Below are 21,994 nucleotides of genomic sequence, written 5' to 3'. Positions count from 1 at the left end.
ATGAGCGGACCTCTAACTGAGCTGCATGTTTTTTGACTTGTTACTAGTTCGCCTCCTTTCAGGCAGCTTGTCTGCAATATGCGGTCATTTCCCTCTCAGTGCAGAGACCCCTCCCCCCCATACTATTGCATGGGTACCTTTCAAGTGCCTTTTGAGAGGAGATGTCACTCCATGCCTCTTTCCCTCCCCTCAATCTCCTCTCACCCCATTTAATAGAGGATATGTGCTATGGTCCCTCATATTAAAAGAAAAGTGAAAACCCCAAACTGTGATGGATTTCCCTTCTTGACTACTTACAAGAAGGCCCAAAGTACTTCCTCAGTCCTTCTTACTCTTGCTTTCTAGAACAATGGAATTTTTCTCTGATCATTTTAATTTTACCCAACTATATAGATATGTGGTATAGAACTTCATTACAACCTTTGTATCAGAAGAATTATCGTAACTACCATTTAACCCTTAATATCAGTGGTACATAGTTTTGGGGTTCAGAAGGAAAAGAAGGTAAGAGAGGGAGGTATTCTCTGCTCTGAGGGTCACCACCCATTTTTTTTTTAATATTTCCAAAAATGTACCCTTCCCTTTGTTGACTCATTGAGGTAGAAATACATACAGAACAACTTGAGTGAGTTTACAATGAGGTCCAATGTGCCAGCATTTGCCTTGGGACCTATGGTCAGGGATGTTATAGTACATTGCTGGAATGTGCTTGGAAACATTTAGATTCATTCCATACAACTTTGCCTTCAACTCTATAGCACCCTGTGTATAATTGGTTTCTGTCAACATCACTGACGTTCACCAGAGAGCTAAACAGAGCTATCCCAAGCACTCCTCCCATTCTTATTTTTTTTTCTTTTTGAGGTGGAGAGTGTGAATATGTTGTATTTGATAATTTTTTCTTTTGTTGCTGAACCTTGCCCACATCCTCATCAAACAAGTTAACGTACAAAAAGCACATAGAATAGAGTCTGACTAATAGAAAGCACTGTATACATTAGCTCTTACAGCCTATCTTTTCTTACCTGGCCTTCTACTGTAGTACTCAGCCATTAAGCCTAGAGTTACCAAGGCAAGAGTCATAAGAGATGTCTTTAATAAATTACAAAAAGAATATAATATGATGATTTTACTCCCTTTCACAACTCTCAAAGCACCACTGGAATGCAAAGATCCTTTGGGGAAAAAAAAAAAAGTGTTTTCTGTGAAGGATGGGAAAATGAACCTAAGAATTTGACCAAGCATGAAGGTATTCCCTTTCTTTCTTTCTTTCTGTCCTTTATTTCTCTCCTTCTTTCTTCCCTTCTTTCTCTGTCTCTCTGCCTTTTAATGCATTTTTTAACTGAGACAATATTTTTGAAACTTTCACTGATTATGAAGTTTCGTTTTTAAAAATTATATAAATTCAAGTAGTAAAACTTTTTCACTTTTTTTCTAGCTAGCTAACAAGAAAATGAATGCTGTATAGGGACTATCCTATCCAAAGTGAAGTAATCTCATGTCTTCCTCCAAGAGAGCTCTCCCCCACCACCTAAATAAATAAATAAATAAATAAATAAATAAAGTAGCCAAAAATGGTGTTGTACATGCAGTCTGAAGTCAGCTCTGATATTTACATTGGCTTCTAGGTGATTTTTAATACAAATGTTATTAAAATTACCAAACTGATATGGCAATTCCATACACACTCATCAAGAAGAGGATTTTTTTTTATTAACTATTTTTGAGAGAGAGAGAGAGAGAGAGAGAGAGAGCACAAGCAGGGGAGGGGCAGAGAGAGAGAGGGAGACACAGAATCCAAAGTAGGCTCCAGGCTCTGAGCTGTCAGCACATGAGATCATGACCTAACCCAAAGTCAAACGCTTAACCGAATGAGCCAATCAAGAAGAGATTTTTAAGAAATGATAAAGAAGGGGTGCCTGGGTGGCTCAGTCTGGTTGACTATCTGACTCTTGATTTCAGCTCATGATCTTGATTTCGGTTCAGGTCATGAGAGTGAGTTCAAGCCCCACATAGAGCCCCATGTTGAGCTCTCTGTTGGGCTCTGCACTGACAGCACAGAGCTTGCTTGGATTTCAAGTCTCCCTCTCTCTCTCTCTGCCCCTCTTCTGCTCCTGTGCTCTCGTGCTCTCTCTAGCTCTCACTCTCTCTCTCTCTCAAAAATAAACATTAAAATAAAAGTGATAAAGAAAATCCATTTTTTCTAAGGAAGGACCATTCTTCAATCATCCCAAACTCTTGGTAGGAGATTGTCTGGCCTCTCTGAGTAACTTATTTTAATATTCAGCATGTTTCACTGTCACAAAATTCTTCCAGATATTGCATAGACTCTTTAAGCTATCATGGAAACTCACTTGTGATCCTATTACCTGTGGAATAAGAAAACTCTGCCAAGAGACTTTTATATTCTTTATTCTTTTTATTACTCATTATTCTTTTTCTTTCCACATTCACTCTTTTTCCCAGAAGTCCTCACCTTTCTTCACAGATCTAATTGGTCAATTGTTAATTAATATTGTTAGATGCTCTTCCAAGTTTTCTAAATCTCTGCTTCTCAAAGCGTGGTCCTTGAACTCACCACATCAGTGTCATCTGGGAACTTGTTAGAAATGCAGACTCTAAGGCCAGCTGAATTAGAACCTGCATTTTCACAAGATCCTGTGATGATGCACATACATACTAAAGTTGGGAAACAGTAGTCTAGAACCAAGGACTATAACTATAAATCACTTTTGAGTAAAGCAGACACCATGAAATTTTCATTCTTGTTTCTATCATTATTGCTTGGGGGAAATTGTTATGGTATCATGGATTAAACATGAAATCTAAGATTGCTGAGGCAACAGCCACTTCATTCTCTATGTGTCCTCACCTTTAGGGGTGTTTGTTTATTTGGTTGGGTTTAGTTTTATTAGCTGTTTTCTACAGTTTGTAATTCACCTACATTTTCACGATCACACTACCCTAATTATCACCTATTAGATGAATTTCCTAGGATTATATTTTTTGCCTACAATAAAAATTAAGAAAAAGAAATTGAATATGCATCTTTTCAGCAGCTCTGTTTGAGGAATGTCGGCCCAGCTTTTTATAGTGTCCATATCTTTCCTCTCTGAGGTAGGAAAGGTATAATGTGAAGAACCTCGAAGTTTCTTTAAAGCCAGAATATATTGAAACATTACCTTAGATGTTGAGTTAAGAATCATTTCCCTGCTCATCCACTTTGTGGGGAATGAGGTAGGCTTCATTTAAAGCTTTTCCTTCCTGAGGCTGAGCCCCTCTTTACTTCTTACTCATTTCTTTCACCCTAAAATTCTACCTCTAAATATCTTTCCCACCTACCTGCACAGATAATTAAGGTCATAGTGCTATTCTTTGAAAGAATGAAAAGGTTGTCCTAATGACTGATAGGAAAATTGACATGAATGTATTTCACATAGATCTTTTCTTTCCTTTCCTTTTCTTTTCTTTTCTTTTCTTTTCTTTTCTTTTCTTTTCTTTTCTTTCTTTTCTTTTCTTATAATGCCTTTGTTTGTACCAGAATTTGCAACCAAGCCATTTGTCAACATAGCCATATTTACCTTTCATCTGTTTGGGGTCATGAATTCACAGATGCAAAACAGTTAATCATTTTGTCAGTATGGACAAATTGTGCATAATAATCCACCAAAATGGTGTGTTTGGGACCCCAGGGTCTGTGTTCACTCATTTGCTTACACAAATATTGGGTGTGTTTCCTTTAAGCTTCACTTAACAGTAATCATTTTTTTTCTTCTTTCAGCAGTACATGTTGCTGATTTCTCCTGATGTGTGAAAATTTCCACAGCTGTATGCAAGACACATTCATCTAACTGAAGAGGTTTTTTAGTCCCTAAAGGACTAAAGTCAGGAATAAAAGAAGAAAGAAAATCAGTTTTCCCTGCTCTGTTACTACAAAACTGGGAACTCTATAGTCTTACTAGGTGCAGCTAAAAAGACCAAGTAATATAGATGTCTTTGACTATTCCTGCCAAGGCCAGTAATTAAAGATGGAAAAAATATAAATGTAGTGATACAACACTCTGTAATTCTTATTTTTAGAAATATTAACCAATAAGTACTGTGTTGAAATAATTATACTATTTCATAGTTATACTGTGTTATACAGCTAAGCTGATTACTCTAGTAGACCAATTTAATGTATAAAATAATAAATCCCCTGAGAGCTTTGGAAGAAATGGTAGGTGAAATAATGATTTTTTCAGAATTTGATAAATAATCATTTCTCAGTAGTGCTACTTTATAAAATATATGACCTGCTGAGCTTTTTCATATCAAATGTTTTAGTTAATTAGCTACTTAATTTCTCATAAAATATTATCTAAAACTTTCAAAAATGTAATTGCTCTCACATTCATGCCAGAATTCAAGGATCAGTAAGAGCTAATAATGATTTCTACCTCCAAACAAAAATAAAACACAAACTCTTCATATATATGTATATATGTATGTATATATATATACACATACATACACACATATATGTATATATATATATATATATATATATATATATATATGTGTGTGTGTGTGTGTGTATATGTGTGTGTGTGTGTATATGTGTATTTATTTTTGAGAGACAGAGAGCTAGTGGAGGAGGGGCAGAGAGAGAGGGAGACACAGAATCTGAAGCAGGCTCCATGCTCTGAGTCATCAGCACAGAGCCCAATGCAGGGCCTGAACCCACAACCATGAGATCATGACCTGAGTCAAAGTGGGGCACTTAACCGACTGAGCTGCCCAGGTGCCCCTAACACAAACTCTTAATGGGTTCATTTGGAATAGTTTCTCATGACTGCTGCTTAGTTTTATGTTTAGGACTTCAATGTTGAGTCCTATTATGAGTGCTAAACTTACCGTTGGTATTTTTGGATACCATGGAAATAATTTGGGCTTTACTAAATGTGTTCATCCTAACATAATAAAAATAAATTGCTTATTTACTACCAGGGTTAGGATGCACTGCTTTTTTAATATCCCAATAAGTGATAGCTTCCATCTCTCTAGTGTTACTTTTCCAAATATTGAATAGGCACGCCCAGATAAGAATCCAACGACTGAAAATCACTTTGGGCAGTGAGAGGAACTTGGCCTATGTAAAGGTGAAGGGAAGTTGGCTTCAATGATGAAAAAGAGAGAGAGGGATAAAAGGGTTGGCACTGGTATTAAGACATCAAAAGAATTTGTTGGTATAAATATGATTATAATCAATGATCTGTGAGGAATTTCAGAGAAAAAAAAAGGGACAACACATCGAATTAAAAGAATGAACACTCCACTTATTCCTAGACTCAGGCTGAAACAGGATTCTAAAAACTGGGAACCATCAAACAGAAGACTGATCCCTGGAAAAAAACAATCTAAAATAAGTTATTGAAAGACAGTTCATAAAGCAGGAGGATCCAGAGTGTTTTGAGTTACGTTATGATAACTCAATGCACACTAATGTCATTTCATTGCTCAGTATGGATTCTACACAGGGATGATGGAAAAATGGCAGACATATTCCATCTTTATTTCACCAAAGCCTCCAAACTTGCTATCTTAAGTCTTTTATTATATTCTTGAATGTATATAAATTGGATTAGTGGTATCTGAATTTAAAGCTAGTTAACATTTCTCCAAAAAAATATTGATGCCCAGGTAATTATTAATATTAATCAAAGTCTCTACTTGGGCTAAAAAAGTCCTAAAATGTTTAAAGTGGATGCTGTGGTACACCATTCAGACACCATTTCAGGACCAAGGGTGTCATTCCCTCAGCTACCTAGAGTGGTACCTGCTTATGGCTCATAGCCAAGGCACTCCACATAAATTGCCCTAGGCTGAAGAAATGCGACTTACCTAAGACAGTGATCCTGGCAATGTTCCAGGTCTGCTCCCTCTCTAGGGAGAGCCTGCGTCAAATCACTGGTGACAACTATGAAGAGACATCCCAGCTTCAGACTCCCATATAATGAACTGAGGCCTCTGTTACAACCGCATCTCAGTTCAGCTCCTCTTCTGCCCTATGCTACTTTCCTCCTTCTCTTAAAAGTCTGGCTCTCAAGAACGCTCTCCAATAACCCACCTATGCACAAAGCTATACCTCACTGTTTCCTGAGGAATACAACCTAAAAAAGTTGGCTCCAGGAACAGTCCTAAAAAGTAGATTCTAAAGTGGGGTTTTGGAGCCCAATCACTTGCTGATCACTGGCAGTAGGTGAAATACTAAAAGTCCTCAGTATGCTATAGCTATGCAGTGGCTGAAACTTTCGCCAGCAGTCAACAGGAGCTGGATACCAGAGGAAGAAAATACACTTTGGGTGGAATGCGTCAGGCATTTGAGAATTTGGAGGAAGTAATTATAAACACTATGGAATCTGATGGCTGTTGCTGAGAAGAACTAAGGAGGCATTGGAGAAAGATGGTGAAAGACTGAGGAGAATTTACAATTAAGTTAAGGGGTAAAAGCCAGAAGTCCTCCTCGGACTCGCATCTCCTGCAGCAGGAGGGCAGAAAAAGCTGAGGATTAGATTCACCATTTATAAGGGTAGCAGAGCTGCAGAGAAGGTTGGATTCTCAGCCCTGGAAAATCTGCTATGTCAAGAGTAGGATCCCAGTTAGGAAGGAGTGAGCTTCTGACATGTGATAAGGGCATCAGAGTTGATGCTCTTGAATCATGAATTACCATATTCCCTTATGCACCCTCAATTTAACAGAGTGGCTCACTCTTCCATGTTAAATACTAGCATTCCCTTCTTGATTAAAGACAACACAAAGGCCTCCGCATGCAACCTCTCATGAGTTGCCCCCTCTCACACTCCTGGTGCCGTCCAACAACTTGGGGTAAGTCACAGCAGAACCAGATTAGAAATACGTTGGGCCTGCTAAAAGAGCAAAAAGACTAAATCCTAGAAAGGAAATAGAAGTGAAGGCCAAAACACCCAAGTCCACTAAGTTAAATGGGATAGCCTAAAAAATATTCTGTTTATCAAAACCATAAGGACTACACTGATCAGAGTACCCACAGCATCGGTGAGAAGCTCAGAGATGGTGCTTCTCTGTAGTCCAGCACTAGAAATGCGAGATGGTGTTACAGAACTAGGCTTACCAATACCAATGAAAATAAGAGGACCCTGAATAGGATCATAACATCCTATTATGTTAGGTGGCTCATAACATCAGAAGCAAATCCAGCCCAATTATCACAATGAGTGGCAAAGTTGGAGTAGCAGCCACAGGGTCCGGGAAAAATTGAGTGGGAGAGGGAGTTATGGATTGGTTACATAGAACAGCAGGGAGAAAATACATGAGCAATAAACAGGAACTTGATCAATCTATACACTCAAAAGAAATTGTAGTCCACAAATATTTATAAATTAAAATTTTTTAAATAATTCATGAATTAAAGAAGAGATCAACAGGGAAATCAGAAATTGTTTGAACTGAATTAAAAGGAAAAAAAACATAATTAGTGGGATGCAACTAGAGAAGTATTTGGAATGAAATTTATAGCACTAGATACTTAGAAAAGAAGAGTCTCAAAATCAGTCACTTCAGCTTCCACTTTAAGAAACTAGCAAACTAAACTCAAAGTAAACAGAACTGGAAACAATTGAAATGGCCATCAATAGGTGAATTGATAAATTGTAGTATAACTATACAATGTAATACTATTCAGCAATAAAAAGAATGAACTTTTGGGGCATCTGGGTGGCTCAGACGGCTGAGGGTCTGACTTCAGCTGAGGTCATGATCTAAAGCTCCATATTGGGCTCTGAGCTGACAGCTCAGAGCCTGAAGCCTGCTTCGGATTCTGTGTCTCCCTCTCTCTCTGCCCATCCCCCGCTCATGCTCTGTCTCTCTCTCAAAAATAAATAAACATAAAAAAATGTTTGAAAAGAATGAACTTTTGATACGAGAAACAACACTGATAAATCTCGAAATAACTATTCTATATATAAGAAGCACGACAAAAAATAATACTGTGTGTTTCCATTTATATAAAATTCTATGTAATACAAACTAATCTATAGTGACAGCTGATCAGTGGTTGTTTGGGGGCAAGTAGGAGTGAGAGGAAAGAATAACAAAGTAGTATGAAAAAACTTTTGGGTGTGATTATTCTGACTATCTTGATTTATGAATATCTTGATTGTGATAACATTTTCATGGCTATATACATATGTCTAAACTTATCAAATTCTATATTTTAAGTATGTACAATTTACTGTATGCCAATTATGCCTCAATAATACAGAGGGAAGGAAGGAAGGAAGGAAGGAAGGAAGGAAGGAAGGAAGGAAGGAAGGAAGGAAGGAAAAGAGGGAGCAAAAGAAAAAGATCCTTCCACAGCTATAATAGGTGACAGCTTCCTGATAATGTGGTAGATGGCAGAAGTAGTGACTTCCATGATTATGTGCCCAACATTGCACTTCCTTTGTTGTAAAGTGGGTTTCTTGGTCTAATGGAATATTATGCAGGATTCTGTGTTTATTGTTAACATACTCTGAAAACCATTGGATAATGGCACTGGCTGAGGCAGGCAGGAAAAGTCAAACTCATATCTGAAATATGTGTGAATTTGGTGAAGATAAATTACTCTTCTTTCTTGGATGAGAGTACCCAAGATAATAAAACACCCAAGTGTCAAATGGATTCAAATAACCAAGTATCTGATTGGTCTCCTAGAGAACTGTTTGTATGTTAGACTTAGCATTGGTCTCTGGCTGTTGGAGTAGACATTTGGCATGATGGTAGCTAAGTCAGCCTTGATGAGTGCCAGTCCATGCTGCAGAGCCCATACATAGCTTCTACCTCTGCCTCCAAACTCCGTGAACATACTCATTCTACTGGCACTTGGGTAGCCAATGAGAGAGGCTGGCTGAAGCCAATCAACTGAGTTATTTTGTCTGCTTCATTATCTACACGCTTCCATACTTCTCTTAATCCCATCTGCAAACCTCTTACTCTATCCTCTAGTCCATGATCGCTCTAATAGTTCTTCTTTCTGGCTTTTGATAAACCAGTCAGGCCATTTGCCTCTACTCCTAAGTACTCTTGAGCTATTTTTCTTTTACACAAAGTGAAATGACCAGATGCACCATCTGAAGTCCTGCTAATTGGGGAGATTTTCCCGCTTAATTATGTATTTTAGGACCTCTTCTTCTGAGTGGGGCTATCATACTAAAGCACTACATATTGAGCATGTGCCAAAATACTGAGCGAATCTTTTTTTCATCCTCCATCAACTGTTCAGAATGGATATTTCCATTTAGCCTTTGGTTTGAACCAAAGAAGAGTTGCAGGTGCAACAATGGTGAATGAGATGCGTTTCTGGTTTACCTGGTCATGCAACTTACTTGAAAACCTTGCCCTATTTGTGTCTGAAACTAGCATTACATTTTATGTGATGATAAATATGTTTATGTTTGAGTTTATAATTTTGCTTTTTTTATTTGTCCCAATCTGTTCTTAGTTCCTTTTTCCTCTTTTTCTGCCTTCTTTTGGATTAATATCTTGTATGGTTTCATTTTGTTGGCTTATGTGCTCTAACATTTTCATGTGTTATTATGGTGGTTACATTAGGTTTTATCATATATGCCTTTAACTTATCACAGTCTACCTTCAGGTGATATTGTGTATATTTTTCATAAGTATAATATACATCTATTTCTCACTTTCTGGTCTTTATGCTATAGTTGTCATGCATTTTCCTTTTTACATATGTTATGAACCTACAAACAGCCAATGATCTTTTAGGGAGGTATTAATCAAACTTAAAAGTCATGTATTAACCATGTAGTTGACATTTTTGGTGTTCTGCACTCTACTGTGTAGACCTGGATTTTCATCTGGTATAACCTTCCTTTTGGCTGACAGACCATGTTTAACATTTCTTGTAGTATAGATCTGCTGGTGCTAAATTCTTTTAGCTTTTGCATGCCTATAAACATCTTATTTTTGTCTTTGTTTTTGAACAGTGTTTTTGCCAGGTATAGAATTCTAAGTTGACAGTTTTTATTCTCTTTCAATGGTTTACATTGTCTTCTTGCTTGCATTGTCTGCAGTGAGAAATCTGATGTCATCCATAGCTCTGTATGTAACATGTCTTTTTCCTCTAGCTGCCTTTTAAGATTTTCTTAACACTGGTTTTGAGCAATTTGATAATGATATGCCTTGGTATCACTTTCTTCATGTTTCTTTTACTTGGAATTCACTGAGGTTGTTTTTTTTTTGATCTGTGTGTTTATGGTCCTGATTTCAGTTTGGATAATCTCTGGCCATTTTTTCTTCAAGTTTTGTTTTGTTTTGTTTTTCCTGCTTCACCTTTATTTAGGAACTCTAATTACTCATATATTAGGTCACTTGAAGTTGTTCCACAGTTCACTGATGTTCTTTTCATTTCAAAAAACCTTTTTTTTTTCTTTTTGGCTGTTTCATTTTTGATAGTCTCTACTGCTCTACCCTCAAATTCATCTTTTTGTTTGTTTGTTTCCAATGTATAGTCTTCTGTAGCTCTCACACAGGTTATTTTTCTTCTCAAACATTGTAGTTTTCCTCTCTAGGATTTTATCTATTTTAAAATTATATCACATATCTGTATGGAATACAGTTATAATGACTGTTTTAAAATTCTCCTCTGCTGAGTCTAGCATCTGTGTCTGTTCTGGGTTTGTTTTGATTGATCGATTTTTCTCATCATGGTTGCATCTTCTTGTCTTTTTGTATGCCTGGTAATCTTTGAATGTCAGACTTTTTTTAATGTTTATTTGTTTTTGAGAGGGAGAGAGATAGCATGAGTGGGGGAGGAGCAGAGAGAGAGGGAGACACAGAATCTGAAGCAGGCTCCAAACTCTGATATGTCAGCACAGAGCCTGATGTGGAACTTGAACCCATGATCCATGAGATCGTGACCTGAGCCAAAGTGAGATGCTTAACTGACTGAAACACCCAGGTGCCCCTGGATGTCAGACATTATTAATTTTACCTAGCTGGGCACTGGATAATTTTGAATTCCTGTAAGTGTTTTGAGCTTTATTTTGGGGTGCAGTTAAGTTACTTGGAAACAGCTTGATCCTTTCTAGTCTTACTTGTATGATTTGTTAGCAGGTCTAGAACTGTGCTCAGTCTAGGACTAATTATTCTCCACTACTAAGGCAGTAAGTTCTTAAGTACTCTGCTTAATTCCCTATTAATTAGGAGTTTTTCCAGTCTGGTAAGGGTGAACAAGCACTATTCTCAACCCCATGTGAGCACCAGACATTGTTCCCTTTCATACTTTGGGATGGTTCTTCTCCCAGTATATGCCTGTACTGCTTAATACTCTGCTAAATACTCAAAAAGGATCCTCTGAAGATCTATCTTCATGGTGCTCTCTCTGTGAAGCATTCTCCTGTCAGGACTTTTGACCTATGAATTCTAGCTGCCTTTCTGTCTGAACCCTCAGCCCCATTTCTTCAACTCAGGGAATTTACAGACCTATCTCTCAGTTCCCCCTGCCTGTATTGGAGATGCAAGGCAGTAAGTTAAGGGAGTCATATGACTCACCATGTTTGTTTCCTGTCTCTCGGGGATCACTGTCCTTTGCTGTTCAGCATCAGAGTGTTGAAAACTGTTTTTTCATGTACTTTGTCTGATATTTCTGTATGTTTCAAAAGGAAAGGTAAATGTGGTCCTTGTTACTCCATCTTGTCAGAAGCAGAAGCTAGAACAACTTTTTAAAGGCATGACTGAAGCTCAAGCTTGAAAACAATATCCTATAAATTTGAAGTACCATCCTCTGGACACAGTATACATCCTACATCAGTAGTCATCATATGGGGCTATACCCCCAATAGACAGACTAAATGGATTTGGAAAACAAAAGATAGAAGTCAAGTAGTTTTTCTTGACATTACTCCTGTTGACTCCTTTGCTTTGGGCTTTGCTTCCCATCCCACAACTTCAAGTTCTAGAGGTATGGAGATGTAGGCTATTTCTACCAGGGTACATTGCAAAAATCTTTAAAATCTTAAGTTATGCCTCCCATCCTGTTACTTTGGGTTCCTTGTGTGAAGCAACCAGTATTTAAGGAAAGTTAACACCATCCTGATGGTGATAATTGACCATGATTATCAAGAGGAGGTGAGACTGTCTGAACAACTTGGAGCTTAGGATCCCTCAGGGATGAGGATATAGATCAAAAGGATTCAGTGATAAATTGAGTGTAAGGTACGAAAAAGATTTAAGGATAACTGCAAGATTTCTGGCTTAAGTATCTGGAAGAATGGAGCTGTTATTTCCTGGGTTAGGAAGGACATTGAGGGCAATAGATTTCACAGAGGATCAGAAGTTGAGTTGTGAACATGTTACTTTGAGATACCTAGTAGATATTGAAATAGATCTTTCAAGTAGGCAATTGGAATGAAGACTGGTATTCAGAAGAAGTTTGGAAGTTGCTTAAATTTCATTCCAGAAAGACAGAGAGACTTTCAGAGTGCTGCTAGGGTTCACAGAGGGTGTGTGTGTCTCAAACAGCACAGGGCAAGCCATATTTGGAAAGCCAGAACTCATCTTCATGTGGCATCTGCCCCTTATTTGCTACATCTGCACTCATATTTTCCTGCTCACAACCTCTCCCTTTTCCCTTGCCTCCTACCACCCTTGACTTTTCAAGGGAACTATTACAAATATTCTTTCCAGAAAGTATTCTTTTCCCATTTTGGGTGTCTAAGAAGGCCTGTGGTGATGGCTCTGAGCCGAGGCATTTTTCTACGAAAAAAAGAAACAAAAAAACAAAATGGGCTTCCTCGGGCATGGTGTCATTCAGTACAGAGAAAGTTGTTCAGAAACAAAACAGAGTAAAACAAACCTCCCCCCAAATCCTTTCTCTGCCTAGAACATCTTTTCTCCTCTTTCTTTATTACCTACCACTGTGCAGCTCTAATACCATTTCTTGGAAAATCTGTTGAAATCTACTGGAAGGTTTTCACATCAAGCCATGGCCATCAGATCTTTGCATTCCAGTCCATTGGTGGAAAGACTGAGACCTGAGCAGGGTTTCACATCCGTGAGCTTCAGTCTTTCAGCATCTGTAAAATGAAAGATTTGGACTAGATCTCGAAGGACCTTTCCAATGCCACAATTCTATTAACTATAAAATAATTTAAATGGGTCAAGAAGTTTTAATGTTAATTTGAACCAAATGCAAAACTAGGCATAGTTTATATCAAGCTCTAATTATAATTATCTAAGAACTGGATTAGCAACCAGAAGGTTCTTGGCACTCCTGGCATCAGCAACAATGACCTTTTAGCTTTGGCAAGTAACCTGAAATGTAGTCTCTAAAGAAATAAGCAAGAAAACATTTATCTACCTCAGGGGAGTCTTTTGAAGATTTTATTTGTTAATTCTTTTTAAGTGCTTTGACTCAGCAAAGTATAATAGACCATCAATACTCAGGGTTATTATTTAGGTTTATGAGACTGGATTTCCATTTGATGTGCAGAATAATTTTTGCGTTCTTATTGTGAAGGGTAGACAAAGATGCCAAAAACTGCCTGACTCCACACAGAGTTGCCTTTTTAAAAAAAATTAACATTCTATAAATATCAATCATTGAACCAACTTTTAAAAATAAACTAATTTATTCCAGCAGTGAGTGGAAATTATTTTTATTAATATTAAAATCTTTCTTCTCCCATGATAATAACTGTTAATATACTAAGAATAACCTCATGTTTACTTGGTACATGGGAATTTCTGAGAACTTTCAGAAAGAACCACTGGGAAGGGCTAGAAAAAAACAAGAATAGAGTGAGAAAGAAATTATTTTGAAAAGGTTAGTTTTCTCTTGTAGAGTAAAACTAGAGATCTAAATAATGCCATTAGAACTAGAAAACATGGGGAGAGAGAACAAAAGTTCAAATTAAATATCTTGGTCATTTATATAAGTGATCAAAATCTATTTATCTAATGTAGAAATAACCTAAGAGAATGTTTTAGTTAAGCATATATCTTATGCATTAAAATACTTTTCAAATTACCACTTGGACAAAATCATAATTTCAAATAGTTATCTTAAATGAAAAATTATGTAATTACTAAAAAAAATTATTTTTGTCAATAATGTTTACTGCCTACAAAACACTGGCAAAACTAAAACACTGGCAAAACTTTTAGTCTGATAGGGAAAGCCATGGTTTCCAACAAAATAAATTTTCCACACAGTTTTCTGCTATTGTTCATTGGTGTGGAGTTCTTAAATACCTGAACAGGAAGTAAAAGAGAGTGAGATAGCATGAGATAACGATGTTTTTAAAAAATAATCATTAATACCTTATATTTTCTGCTTCTGGATTAGCAAAAAAAATCAATTTCATTACATTTCTTTATAAATAAATTAAAAAACTAAGTTCTAGACAAGAAAAAGAGCTTTATACCAAATGAAAAACCTTCTTCTGATCTCGTGGCTAGCCATTTATCTGCCACCTTCTGAATTTCCATTAAATAAATAGGGTGTCATTTTATTAAGAATACATGCATAGATTACATTTATGTGGCAAGGTGTACATTCGACTGTGAAAATCAAAACAGAAGTAGCAGATGGTTTTGCTTTGACCCTAGAGACCACTCACTGAGCCAGCTCAGAATGAAAACCTCCTTTATACAGCATGAAGATACGATATTTGGAATTCCTACCCCAATGCTTATTTAAATATCAAAATAGAAGAGAATGAAAAAGGTGGATTTGGTACAAACTGACATCCAATCATCAACATATAATTCAGAGAAATAGAGTGCATAGTGTAAGCACCCTTCCCATCGGGTGTTAGGACTCATTTACACTCACAGTCTCATTCAAACTAATAGATCAAAATCTCTTCCTCTTTCATTTTCAGAAGAATATTGGTATGTTTCTCTTTTAAGGAAACATGCTATTTAAAACTGTAAAATATAAGAGATAATGTTTTCATATCACAAACATGGTTTTCACATAACAAAAGAGGTCAGTCACTTGAATGCAGTATTCACAACAATTTCATCATCCCAAATAGAAATGCCATACCTTAACTGTCAGACTCTCTACAAAGACCAACCTATCCAGAGGAAAGAAGAGATGGGCTTAAAGATGTGTGTCTGACCGTTCTCTCCTATCCTTCTTGGAGCATTATTTTTTACTCAGCAATTCACTGGGAAGCAGATGAAGGTCAGTGTTGTTCTTAATCAGTCCACTATGATTTCATATAAGACTATAATTTTATATAAACTACTCAGTGAAACAAAATTTGGCTACTAAAAAGAAAATTGATACACATTTAAGTTTATTGGAAAGGTAGTGAACACTAGTAATAATGTAAACAGTGTGTATTATTTATATAATAATATAAAAGGTAGTCCACACTAATAATAATATAAATAATATAAGCGGGGGGAATACATGAGAAACTGACAAATAGACTTTTTCTTCTAGAGGAATGCCACCTAGTTCTAATAAATGCTTATAAGTAGACAAAAGTGGAAGATGCTCTCAGTATTTCACCCATGTTCCCTCGGATCTCTTTAGAATGCTTGTGCACAACAGCTCCCAGTGTGCTTTTACTGCCCACAGCTAGAACCTGACTCCCCTTTTGGGAGGGCTGCTCTGGCTGTCAGAACTCTTTGTTTGCTTATACAGACAGCCAGAAGTGCCAGGATTCATGTCACCTCAGATGCACCTCCTAAAGATTGACTGATATGGCAGGATAATACTCCACTCCCTTGCCCCTAATCAGGACCTCTGAGGTGTGACCTATACTATTGTCTGTGGTCTTCTCCACTGCTGAGCCAGTTACCCTCTTTAGAATTTTGTTTGATAATGCACCCTCATTTGGCTTCCCTCCCTTCCTGGTCACATGTTCCTATTCTCTTACCAGTTTTTCCTAGAAATGTTTACAATTAAATCACTTCCACATGCCTCTACCTCAGGTTCTGCTTCTGGAGAGTCCAATCGAAGTCACCTGATAATGAATTTGGTCTTAGGTAGTAGACTCTCAGAATAGGACTCTGCAATTAAGTCATTTGCTGACCAGATGGTGACAGGAATCCCACTGTTGGAGGTAAATCAGGTGAGGATAACCACTAGCAGGCTATAATATGACAATCCATAAGATCTTCATCTGTGAAATGGAATTGGATACTTGGTCTTTTCAAAATCCACTTCCATCTCCCTGTTGGCACTAAACCTGTGACCAGGATCTAGCACTTAGCATCGGTCATCTGGAAAAGGACAGGTCCTTCTTACAGAGAGAATGAATTATTCACCAAAAGTACTCCAGAACCTAGGTAATATATATGGGTAAGAACCAGGAGAACATGGTTCAAGAAGGGATCTTGAGGCACGGACTGAATACGTGATGGTGGGTACAATGGAAGTCCCTGTAAGGTAGTTATTGATATGGAGATGCTCTTCCATCATTCAGGATTCAAAGTCCTCAAAAAGGCACCTAGAGCCAACCCTAATACACTGATAGAATGGTTCCTGAAAGATTTTTAAAAATGATGTTGAGGCACCTGGGTGGCTCAGTTGGTTGAGCAATTCAACCCTTGATTTCAGCTCAGGTCATGATCTCATGGTTCATGGGTTCAAACCCTGCATTGGGCTCTTCACTGACAGTGTGGAGCCGGCTTGGGCTTCTCTCTCCCTCTCTCCCTGCCCCTACCCCACTCTCACTCTATCTCTCTCAAAATAAATACATAAACTTAAAAAAAAAATCATGTCCCACATGAAATGAAGTGAAAATGTCAGAATTAGACAGTAACTGAACTTACATCAGTTCATTGGTCTGTGGAACAATGAATATCATGAGAGAAAAGGCCAAGTGAAATACCCCAGTACTGCTCCCCACTTCAAACCAGCCAAGATTGAAAATAAGAGGCAATATCATATTCAGATGGGATGGCAGATTAATACCACCCTCAAAGTCTTAACAAATCCTTGCAAAGTATTTCCCAATACATTCCCTATTAATTCACCAGTCTGGTACCCTCAAAAATTAAAGGGATCATGGTAGATGACTGGCACTTACATTTAACTAAGCTTCAATGGCTGATACGCTTACTACAACAGATTAACACTATTTCTAATACTTGGCATGCAGCTATGTATGGATCCAGCTAATGAATTATTTCTAACACCCATATTTTTTTTAATTTTTTTTTAACGTTTATTTATTTTTGAGACAGAGAGAGACAGAGCATGAATGGGGGAGGGGCAGAGAGAGAGGGAGACACAGAATCGGAAGCAGGCTCCAGGCTCTGGGCCATCAGCCCAGAGCCCGACGCGGGGCTCGAACTCACGGACCGTGAGATCCTGACCTGAGCCAAAGTCGGACGCTTAACCGACTGAGCCACCCAGGCACCCCCGTAACACCCATATTTAAGAAATGTTGGAAAGAGTTCTCATTCACTGAAATGGACAACAGTACACATGATCACATCCACCATCTCATCTCAGGACTATTTTGACTTTTTTACCCTTTAGTGGGTGGCCCTGGAAGACATAAAGAGGAAAATATTCCATTGGGTAGAACTTTGAGCTGTACACATGATCATCCACTTTGTGAGGAGAAAGAAGTAGTTAAAGCAGAAACAGACATAAGCTCCTAGGAAGTGGCAAATAAGGTGGCCAGAAACTAGAAGGAACAAGATTGGAAGATGAAGAAAAAGAATTCTGGGAAAAGTCTTGTGGATATACCCATATACCTACAGGAGTGGATATGAAGTGTGTGGATCCTTATTCCACATATAAATGCCCACCAGAGGGGTGCCTGGGTGGCTCATTCAGTTAAGCGTCTAATTCTTGATTTTGGCTCAGGTCAGTGATCTTGCAGTTCGTAGATCGAGTCCTGCATTGGGCTTTCGCTGACAGCCCTTTCCCCGCTTATGCGCTCGCTCGCTCTCTCTCTCTCTCTCTCTCTCTCAAAATAAATAAATAAACATTTTTTAAAAATCCCCACCGGAGATATTCACTATAAGATAGGAACCACACCATGAAGTAAACAGAAAGATTCATCTGGAAGATGTTAGCCAGCCTCTGCTCTGAGCCATTCTAGGGTGTTTCAACAGTGACCCCAAGAGTGAACTAGCCATTCATAGGGTAGCCATAGAGATGAAGGCTCTGTATGGCCCCAACAGCATAGACTCCTAACCCCAAGTCTACACACGTAGCTACAAAGCTGTTAAATGTTTACCCTGCCAACAGCAGAGGCAAAAGCTGAACCCCTGATATGGTACCACCTCTTGAGAATAGTCGGCCTCCTGGTGGCAAATTCAGTATATCTGAACTCTTCTACTACAGAAAAAAACAATAATACAACAATTTGTCTGGAATAGGAGAGACATATATTCTATATACAGATTTGCATTTCCTAACAGAAGAATCTTGGCCAGCACTATTATCTGAGGGATCTCAGAATGTGTTATTTACATACCTGAGATCCCATATGACATTGTTTCAGGCCAAAGGACACACTGAAGAGCAAAGAAGATGTAAGAGAAGACATCTGATTACAGGATCCAAAGGGTCCTATAATATACCATACCATGTCAAAGCTGCCTACCTTATAGAGCTTTAGAATGACTTCTTAAAGATGCAATTAAGGCACAGCTTAGAAAGGATACCCAGTGGGGTTGGAGCTCAATTCTTCAGGTTGGAATATATACCTTGATCCAACAGCTATTATGCAGTGTTGTCCCCCTACATGGGTCCAGGAACCAAGTGACACCATCACCATCATGTCCAGTGTCTTCTTGGAGAATTTGTGCTTCCATCATTCTAATGTTAGGTTTAGCGTGTCTAGATGCCATGGTTCCCCATTGGGGGTCAGGAGGAGAATATTTCCACTAGGGGAAAAAAATAAGGGCTCCACTAAACCTAAAGCTACAACTTTATGGTCATTTTGGACCCCGAGTGCCAGTAGATAGATAGAATAAGGATTACCATACTTCCAGGGGTAATGATCCTGATTATAATGAGAAGGCAGAGTTGCTGCTACAAAATGGGGCCAAAAAAGGTCCATCTGGAACTCAGAGAACCCTCCTAGGCATCTCTTAGTGGTCTTTTGCCCATTTTCAACTACAAACAAGAATTATACCAAATGCATAGCAATCAGGTCCCAACCTCCACAGGGATGCATATCTGGATCACCCACCAGGCAAGCCACAGGATCTACAGGAGTGCTGGCCAAGGCTGAGGGTAATCTAGAATGGGGGGGATAGGAAGTAGATCATTAATATCCATCTACAACAGGAGAGGCTGTAACTCATCCCAGTAACCTTCCTCTTGAAGGTCTTTAATTTTCTAAAAACTATGACCAACCTTATCCTGAAGAATCTATGGAGCACAGGTAATGTGAAACATGAATAAATCTATGTGGCAGAGGGATAGAACTGTAGCAGATGCCATCAGTGTTCCAGGAATCCCTTTGAATCCCTTCACCATTTTCATGTATGATGACCTCAGTATGCTCTCACCCCAACAGCCAGCATCCATGCTTCCTCCTGACTGCTGCCTTCAGGTTATGTGAACCCATTTAGTCTGCTGATAGGAGTCTGAAGGGCCTAGGAATCTGTGTTTCCCCTGGGTGGCAGCCTTTAACCAGTGACTGATGAAAATGGAGTATAAAACATACCAGCTCCTCTGCCACCTGATCAAGACATCCCAGCAGCCCTTCTCAGCCAGCGTTCCTCATCCAAACCACAGAACAGAAAATATTTGAGCGACTGTTTTCTGAATTCTCCTAAGGATGATTCATAACAGATACCATTCTAGATGCATAGAAATCAATTCATTACATAAAATGGAAGCCTTAAGAAATTGGGATTTAATTCTCTCTCCAAATTGTTGAAAAATGTTGTCTGAAATGACCTACAATACCTCCAGAGCTCCCTTGAGTAATTGAGCCAAAGTTACTCTCCGTGGGACTTTCCAAGATGTTATACCCTCCTTCAACCTCCTCTCCTTCCTGGCCCCACTTCTCCACTTTCCTATAGGTTTTCCTGGAAACACTTCCTAAAAAATAACTCTTACCCAAGCCCTCATCTCAAGGTATGCTTATGCGGAACCCAACCAGGGATACTAACTTTCTGAGCCTCAATTTGGTTGCTGAAACAAAAAACATGCATTGCTGGAGCCCAGGAAGTGGCTTCTGTGCTTAAAGTGGCTTCTGTGATAGACTGTTAGGGTATTGTCATAGCAGGAAGCAGGTGAGGGTGGTTCTCTCTATAAGCACAGAATTTGAGATGCATTAAGGAGCCTGAACATATATTACTTAGAGTTATAGAATCTAAATTTAACATAAGTCAGTTTTTCAAAATAACCCCACAACAAAAAATTTGTAAAAAGTAAAGGTGGCTAGTACAGTACCACTTTTAATTGCAATCCAGTTAATGATTCCAATGAAAAAATGTCTACTAGCAGTTGAAGCACTCAATTTTCAACGTTTTTGTTCCTTACCCATTAATACACTGGATTGTAAATTTTGCAAGTTAACACTTAATATGAATAGATTAATAAATAACAGTGAAGCAGTACAGGAAAAGAAACTTTGCTTTCTTTTAACAAGTTATGTTAACTTCTGGTTTTCTCCCAGAAGGCTCAAAAATGCCAAAGGTTTAACTTTAAAGTCTGAGAGTTTAAACAAGGTGATGGTGTTCTGTGTGGACCAAAGATTATCCTTCCTTTATAGTGCCCATATTAAAATCTTCATTCTCGAAATTATGTTATACCAAGATTGTGTTCTTACATCCATCTTGTGCCAGAGCCTAGCATCCAGTGGTCCCTCATAAACTATTGTTCAATATATAAATAGATTATCTAACAAGAACAAAGAGGAAAAAATCTGTCTATTGCAGGTATGAGTATCAATCTATGATTTTAGCTGTGCAAAAAAATATAACTGTCCTTATCTGTCTATATATCTTAATCTGTTTCAAGCCCCCTTTCCACCGGCTTTTTGGAAACTATATGTCCTTTTAGTTTGGGGCAGTCCCCATTTACTGAGGTCATGCTAAGTTCCAGTCTAAAATGGTTCCAATGCACTATTGATGGGAGAGGAGAGAGGGGCAGTGCTCAATGTCATCTGTCTACACAGCATTTGCTGACATATTCCTCATACTACCTGGTCCTTTTACCATCAAGGATCTGGAACCGAGAAAAAGAAGATGATTCTCTGCTCTTAGATCCTGCAGCATTATTTGGCCTTCCCAGGGTTCAGACTAGAAGCACCAGGGCACATGTCTCATGTCTCCCACCCTGCCCCCTACTCTCACCCCACCTTTTCTCTCCCCACTACCTCCCCCCACTCCCTGCCTCATTTGAAGCCCATGGAATTTTTGTAGCAAGTATGTTTGGGGTGACGGAGAGGTGTCAGGGTTAGGGAGAGGAGGTAATCTTGGAAACCTGTTATTCTTGGAGTTTTGGGTTATAAGAGCCAAGGTTCTGAAAATCTGAAACCAGGAGCACAGAGTGCCCTAGATTAAAGATGGGGTGAGGAGCTGAGCAAAAAACTATCAGGAAGAAACATCAATTAGTATTGTATAAATATTATTTCTCATCCTTTAAGGACAGAGATACCACCATCTCTGATGTCTCCTCCCTTTTTTCCTTCCAATCAAAGTTATCCCTGCCTCTTTTTTTTTTTTTGTATGTTGTTCATTTTGTGGCATTTATCAATTATGCCTTCTGCTAATTGTTTTTGTTCCTTTCTTGTCTATAGACTTGAAACTCTCAGAAGGCAGGGCTGAATCTCATTCATCTTTCAACTCCCAGAACCTAATGCAGCTCCTGAGAGGAATGGGTCAATAAATGTTGGTTGAATAAGAAACATAACTCATCTTTGAGTGTAGCAGAAGCATATTGCTTATGAGAGCACAGTGGTTAGGTGACAAAAACCTGCAGTGGTTGTACTGGTACTAGGCTGAAATGCTGGTTCTTCCTGGCTTAGCCCTTGCT

Source organism: Neofelis nebulosa, chromosome 2 (assembly GCF_028018385.1).
Source record: "Neofelis nebulosa isolate mNeoNeb1 chromosome 2, mNeoNeb1.pri, whole genome shotgun sequence".
Lineage (NCBI taxonomy): Eukaryota > Metazoa > Chordata > Mammalia > Carnivora > Felidae > Neofelis > Neofelis nebulosa.
This window is presented reverse-complemented; position numbering follows the sequence as displayed.